General features: G+C 31.8%; 2 long non-coding RNA genes across 2 annotated transcripts; both read right to left on the bottom strand.

Annotated features, from left to right (window-relative positions):
- Positions 1-295: 295 nt before the first annotated feature.
- LOC118747236 lies at positions 296-1805 on the bottom strand. Its single transcript, XR_004993931.1, has 3 exons — positions 1320-1805; positions 522-1208; positions 296-426 (listed from the first exon to the last, which is right to left on the bottom strand). It is a non-coding gene; the product is annotated as an uncharacterized LOC118747236 (long non-coding RNA).
- Positions 1806-2823: 1018 nt separating this feature from the next.
- LOC118747244 lies at positions 2824-6464 on the bottom strand. The gene is made up of 4 exons (XR_004993932.1): positions 6415-6464; positions 3727-3908; positions 3531-3681; positions 2824-3468 (listed from the first exon to the last, which is right to left on the bottom strand). It is a non-coding gene; the product is annotated as an uncharacterized LOC118747244 (long non-coding RNA).
- Positions 6465-6776: the final 312 nt, after the last annotated feature.

The following is a 6776-nucleotide window of genomic DNA, read 5'->3' on the forward strand; positions in this document are numbered from 1 at the left end:
ATAATGATATTTTTGATGCTGTTTTTTAACTTTTTTCAAAGATTGCTTTGAGCAAAACTTGAATAACTCAGCCAAGACTTTACCGATTTAGACTTATGAGGTATCATTGGAAAGGTATTTTCTCACCCTTTTATTTTCTTTGCAAATATATTTATTCACGTCCCATTTTTTTGTTGCAAATATTAACACATCTTAGTTGAACTTGTAATTACACTCGTTCATCTTACCTTTCCCTTTCATACTTTGATTGTTTTCAATCCTCATAAAAATCATAAAAATCCTTTCGTGAATTGAGTCGTTTGTAACATTTGCGTGATTCTATTTTATTAGCAATATAACCAAGACGATTTTTTTCAATGACTGAGGTACTGGATTGAGCCACGATTTGTACAAACCGCTCAGTGTTTTGCGAATGACAAGGAAAGTCTAGAATGAAAAAGTTTAATAAGAAGAAATTAGAAAAATAGTTGTAGATAAGTATGCAAACTATTGATTTGATTCGGAAAATAAATACTTTATACCTGGAATTTTGATAACTTTGTCGGAATTGTAAAAAGAAATCAAAACATCATCCGAATAAAATTGTAAACATGGCGGTTCTGTAACATTTCCAACTTCGTCCCAGTCAATTAAATTCGTTAACGACGTAGCATCAAAAATTATTCTTGGCACGAAAACTGACGAATGTTATGAACTCCATGCGCTCGAAATTCAAAAATTTTGTCATATCCTTCATTTCGTACTGGTTTATCCTGGTCTGTTATCATTGATAATAAAACATTTTCCGGATGAGCGAAAAACCCATTAATTTGCACAGAGTGTTGTACAGTTTCTTGCATATCTGTAGGCAATTGTCGAATCCATTTAATATACTGTAGTAAGTGTCGGCTGCCATTTATGGCTTTCGGCTTTTTTTTTATTAAAAACCAAAATGGCGCATAAACCTTTACTACAAAGAATGTAAGTTTTTTTAACTTTTCTGAAGCCACTGGCTTCGTAACATACAGACGAAGTACCCTAGCCGCTGTTGTCAGCCATCGCGAAAGATTCCGAGGACCTGGTTTAATACTTGCTAGATATTCACTGCAAACTCCACTATCGACTGCTCAAACCAAATTAAATAAATATTTTTGATCGGCTCTCAAGTCCCACTCGTCAATATTTTCGGGCATCTCACCCATTGGGATTGGTTCGAAGTTGTGTGCAGCCTTTATTTTTTAAAGAATACAATTAAATAAAGTAGAAAGTATATATGCATTTTTTTAATAAGTCTAAAATAATACAAGATAAGAAAAGGGCAGTAACCGTGGGATACTTACTGGTAAATTTTCGCAATTTTGTAGGGAATAACCAATTAATCCAGGCCAGTTTTGTGGCCCACTAGCCTTCCCTAAGAAGTGTTTTAATACCGCCGTAAACGTCAATTCGTTGAAGTGAAACAGACATATAAACCACTGCAGTGGTCGCTCCAACTTATGCTCTAAATTACAGATGGTACCTCGGCTTTTCCCAGTGTTACATCTCGTTCCATCGCAGTTAATTGCAATCAATTGCTCCAATGAATAATCTTCTCTTTTTAAAAAATCCATCATTTCAGAGGTAATTGCATCGCTGCTCCCGTTAGTAGGTGTTACAAAACCAATTAAACTCGAGTTAGGCTCTTTTACCATTGTTATATGTTCCTCTGTAACAATAATATTCCGCTGCATACCAATAACGACTACTTGTTTCGGCCCTCTTAAGCTGGCATTTCAGGGTACTATTTTATATATATACCCTATACCCTACCCCTACCTGGCTACGCCCATGTTCACACCCAAAAATTTTGTTATCATTCTGGTTCAAAAGTTTGAAATTTCGATTATTATTTGTTGAGTTTTTAAACAAAGTTTCAATTTCTTTGTACCATATTAGAAAAATTGATTTATATGGTTTTGATTTAAGCATGAAATATCAGGTAATATAATTAGTAAAAGTCTTGTGGGTGAAAAAATTCAAGAGTATTACAAAAAGTTGGTTTTTTGTAACTATTTTCCGTCTCTGTACTCATACGTCAGTATTAAATGTTAGTTTACACCTAATTGTAATATAATATTCAAAATTATTTTCAGGGAAATATTTTTTCATTAATCATTTAAGAAACTATAGTTCATTCTGTAATACAAACCCTATAAGTCAAAGTTCCACATTTTATATAAAGTACACATAAATTCAAAAAATGTTCATCAAAAATTTCAACTTTTTATTCACAATTTCTACAAAGTTTTCGAGTATGCAGTTTTGTAGCCTATTCAATTTAGTAACGCAAATTGCAAGTTTCAAGTCGCTCAAAATTACCGTTGATTTTTTTTTAGAATTTTTTATGTGAAGGGTGTTGCGAGTTTCTTCCGTATAAAAATAAATTGTAATTTTTCGTTATATGAAAGCAAATCCAACAAAAAAAATTCTAAAAAATTAACGGAAACTTTTAGCGACTTGAAATATGCACTTTATTTACTAAAATTGAATGGTCTACAAAACTGCATACTCGAAAACTTTGTAGAAATTGTGAATAAAAAGTTGAATTTTTTGATGAACATTTTTCGAATTTTTGTGAACTTTATATAAAGTGCGAAACTTTGATTTATAGGGTTTGTATTACAGAATCAACTATATTTTCTTAAATGATTAATGAAAAATATTTCCCTGAAAATAATTGTGAAATTCACTGACTGACAATGTGAATTTTATATTACAACTAGGTTGGATACTGGCCGTACATATTTAGCACATAAACATTTTGACTAGCTTTGACTATTTTTTTGTTATTTTATTTATGTTCATAGTATATGTAGCTCATTGTATAACGAAGACTACATATATAAATTCAAATTTCAAACTTGGTACACAAATGTCAATCTTTTTATCACAATTCTAAGGTTTTACATTAGAGTTTCTAGAAACATTTTTGGTACGCTATAAAAGATTATTAAATATAAGTAAAGAAATGTACACCTTTTAAGTTGCTTAAAATACCGTTGATTTTTTATACTTTTTATGGAAGAAAGTTCCTAACACTGTAAGCTAAAAAAAATATATAAAAAAATCAACGGGATTTTAATTTTTTTTATCTAATTAAAAACCTTAGAATTGTGATAAAAAGCTTGTGACATTTATGTACCAAGTTTAAAATTTTGAATTTATATATGTAGTCTTCGTTAGACCATGAGCTATATTAAAAAAAATAATAATTGTGAACATTAATAAAATAACAAAAAATAGTCAAAGCTTGTCAAAGTGTTTATCTGCTGTCTTTTATCGCGGGCTGCAAATGGCTTTTTCTTTAATTCATACTAATTAAAATAATAGATATGATATAAATTATTTTTGTGGAATTTTTTCGAATGCTGACTTTGAGAAAATATCGTTTCTTTATAACTTCTATTGCAGTACGGAGCTCCTGGATTGGGTCAGGACTATCGATCGCAACTGTAAAATAGATACGAATACACATTTTTGGCTTTTATATGTACATATGTCAATATTTATACCTAACAAAGTATCGAAGAATTGTCTATATTCTTTCAGTCCTTGCTTTCCGTAGACTCCATCAATGTTTATGGACATGATAACTTCAGTGCTGATTATATTATCCAATTTTTTTGTTCACTTTCCCTTCGTTAGCTCCTTCAGTGCTTTGATCTGACATGAAAAAAGTTGAATATTGCATATATAATAATATCTTACAAAAATTGGTCTGCTTGCTCCGCATATTTTTTCGTCAATTTCTTTCAAATCCTCCAATGACTTCAAAGGAAAATATTTAAGCACATCATCAGAAATATATTCCTGGTATATAAGCCGCTTTAGTAATATATTATGTTCCGCCAGCGTCCGCATAATAATTTTATTTTGACCTTCCACAATACCTAAATGAATAGGTTAGATATAGAGTATTGTGCGAAACAAAAGGAAAGTTAATTAAGTACAATTTTTTATAATGGTATAATTAGTTCTGCAAGAAAGCCTACTGGCATTCGAATTTCAAGGTTTTTGCAAAAGTTAGAAAAATTCGGCAAAGTTTTCACTTTCATTCATATTTTTTTAGAGAAAATTAGAGTAACTATAAAAATTAGCTAATTAATATATTCCTTTATTACCCTGAAAGAAAGTAAATTCACATAGTGACTCAAACAAGTTTCACGTGTTGATTTTATTTTAATATTTACAATGTTTTTCAAAAAATAGTAGAAGTGATAGCTATTTCCGAAACCACCACATTTCCACATCAGACTTCTTTCAGTAGGATTCGAACCGACGATCACCACTGACTCAGCCAGTTGCCTGCGCACTGTGCTAAGTTTGTCTTGTTAAAAGCTCAGTTATTCTAGACTTAACTTAATTTAACTTACCGTAAGAAATCATCAATGATTACTCAACACATCAACTTAAGCCAAGAGCGGAAATATTTTGTTTTTGTATTTTCTTTTTCAGCTGTTGAACAGTTCGCCGCTTTTAAAGCCACATCAAAAAAAATCATGCATACAAAAATTTTTGCTTTCATTTGTTTTTAAGAAATACAAAAACGAGAGTCTGTTAAGCCTGATTCTCTCACCGCTCTCAATTTCCGTAAGACCGTAACTTAAAAACCTAAAATCTACAGGTTCTTAAATTTCTTACGGTAAGTTAAGTTTTAACTAACCGCCAACATAGTTTCTCATGTAACAGGTTGGCCAAAATATTAAGTAAAGTTAAGTTACGGAAATTAAGTCTAGACTAACTGAGCTTTAATTCTTGTTGCTTATTTTCCGCTATTTCACTTTGCTAAGCCAACTACAATCAAGCGCAGCTATTCCGCTGCAATTCACTTGACCATGTGGTTGTTGGTTTTGTTGGTTTTTGTTAATATTTTTATACCCGAGCGCACTTGTGCACAAGGGTATTATAACTTTGTTCACATAACGGTTGTTTGTAACAGGCAAAATGAATCGAGATGGATATAGACAAATGTATACATAAATGATCAGGATGAAAAGAGAAATCGATTAAGCGGTGACTGTCTGTCCATCCGTCCGTCCGTCTGTGCACACGATAACTCGAGTAAAAATTAAGATATCTTAACGAAACTTGGTACGTGTACTTCTTTCGGGCGTAGGACGGATGGTATTGAAAATGGGCAAAATCGGACAATAACCACGCCTACCTCCCATATAACGGTAATTTTCAGAAATACGAAAACTGCGATATTTTAGTAACTACTGAAGATTATTAACTCAAAATTGATATTTACAATAATTTTTAGACGGAAAATAAGAATGTTATAAATTTTTGAAAAATGGGCGTAGCCACGCCCACTTATGGATACATGTGTATATCTTGGCAACCGCTGCACCGATTTCTTCCAAACTTGGGACAGTTATTGGCCTTGGTACAGGATACCAAATGGCCGAAAATTTTTAAAATCGGACAATAACCACGCCCACATCTCATATAACGGTAAATATTAAAGCCAATTTATTCAAAATTGATGCTTTAAACAATTCCTTACCAGGAAATACGTCTATAATAAAATTTTGAAAAATGGGCGTGGCACCGCCCACTTATGATCACATATATGTATCTCGGTAACCGTTCTACCAATTTGTACCAAACTCGGTATTTTTATTGTGCTTGCTACATAAAAGCAAAACGATGAAAATTATTGAAATCGGACTAAAATTATGGTTTTTCATATAACGGTAAATTTTAGAAATGCTTGAAACGTCAATATTTTGAAATTTAAGGACGCTAATTTACTCAAAATTGATACACCCTGACTTACCATGTAGCGGTAGCGCCGGGTATTTAATGTTCGGCTCCGCCCGAACTTAGACTTTCTTACTTGTTATTATTAGAATGTTTAACTTTTAGGTGTGCTCGTCCTTAAGTTATTTGTTTTTGTTATATTTAGGGCCTTATAACAATTATATTCAACATTTTTTATGAGCTTGAAGCCGTTTCCACAATAACTTTTCACATGAAACGGCTTCAAGCTCATAAAAATTGTTGAATATAATTGTTGTAAGGCCATACAAATAACAAAAACAATGTTTTTCAAGTTAAAATTGGTTTTTATTTTTTATTTTTAATATTGTTCATGCTTTAACCAAACCCATGTAAATCAAATATTCAAAATTTATGCAGAATTTAAAAAATTGTGTTAATTTGATGAATTTTTCTGCATTCTGCATAAAATTTTAATCTTTGATTTACGTGGGTTTGTTTAAAGCATGAACAACATTAAAACTATGAAATAAAACCCAATTTTAACATGAAAAACATTGTAAATATTAAAATCAAATCAACACGTGAATGGGGTGTTTTGAGAGAATGATGTTTTGTTGACGTAACTAAACTCAGTTCTCAGGGTAAACTCAATTATTATTAGAAGCTTACCTCTAAGTTCCTGTATTTCCGAATGCAGGTTTTTCATATTTTTGCAATTTTCATCTGAATTAATTTTCCCTTTCGGTTCATTGTGAACAAGTAGTCGTATGCTGCAAAGGTACTAAACGAAATTCGTTGTTATCAGGTAGGTAAGGCATATAGGTAATCTCATGAATTCTAAACTTGTTTATTGGTTGCGAAGTGTCGTACCCAAATACCCAGCGATGAGAAAGAATCTACTGGCTCTGTAAAGAAGCTCCTAACGTTTACTAATTTCCTTGCCAGGATTGTTAAGTCGCAACCCTTTTCGAACCCAACTATTCTCACTGGTATATTTAGCTTAACACAGCAAAAGCTGTCTGGCATTCGCA

The sequence above is a fragment of the Rhagoletis pomonella genome, unplaced genomic scaffold (genome assembly GCF_013731165.1).
Source record: "Rhagoletis pomonella isolate Grant_MI unplaced genomic scaffold, Rhpom_1.0 Rhpom_scaffold_00001, whole genome shotgun sequence".
Taxonomy (NCBI): domain Eukaryota; kingdom Metazoa; phylum Arthropoda; class Insecta; order Diptera; family Tephritidae; genus Rhagoletis; species Rhagoletis pomonella.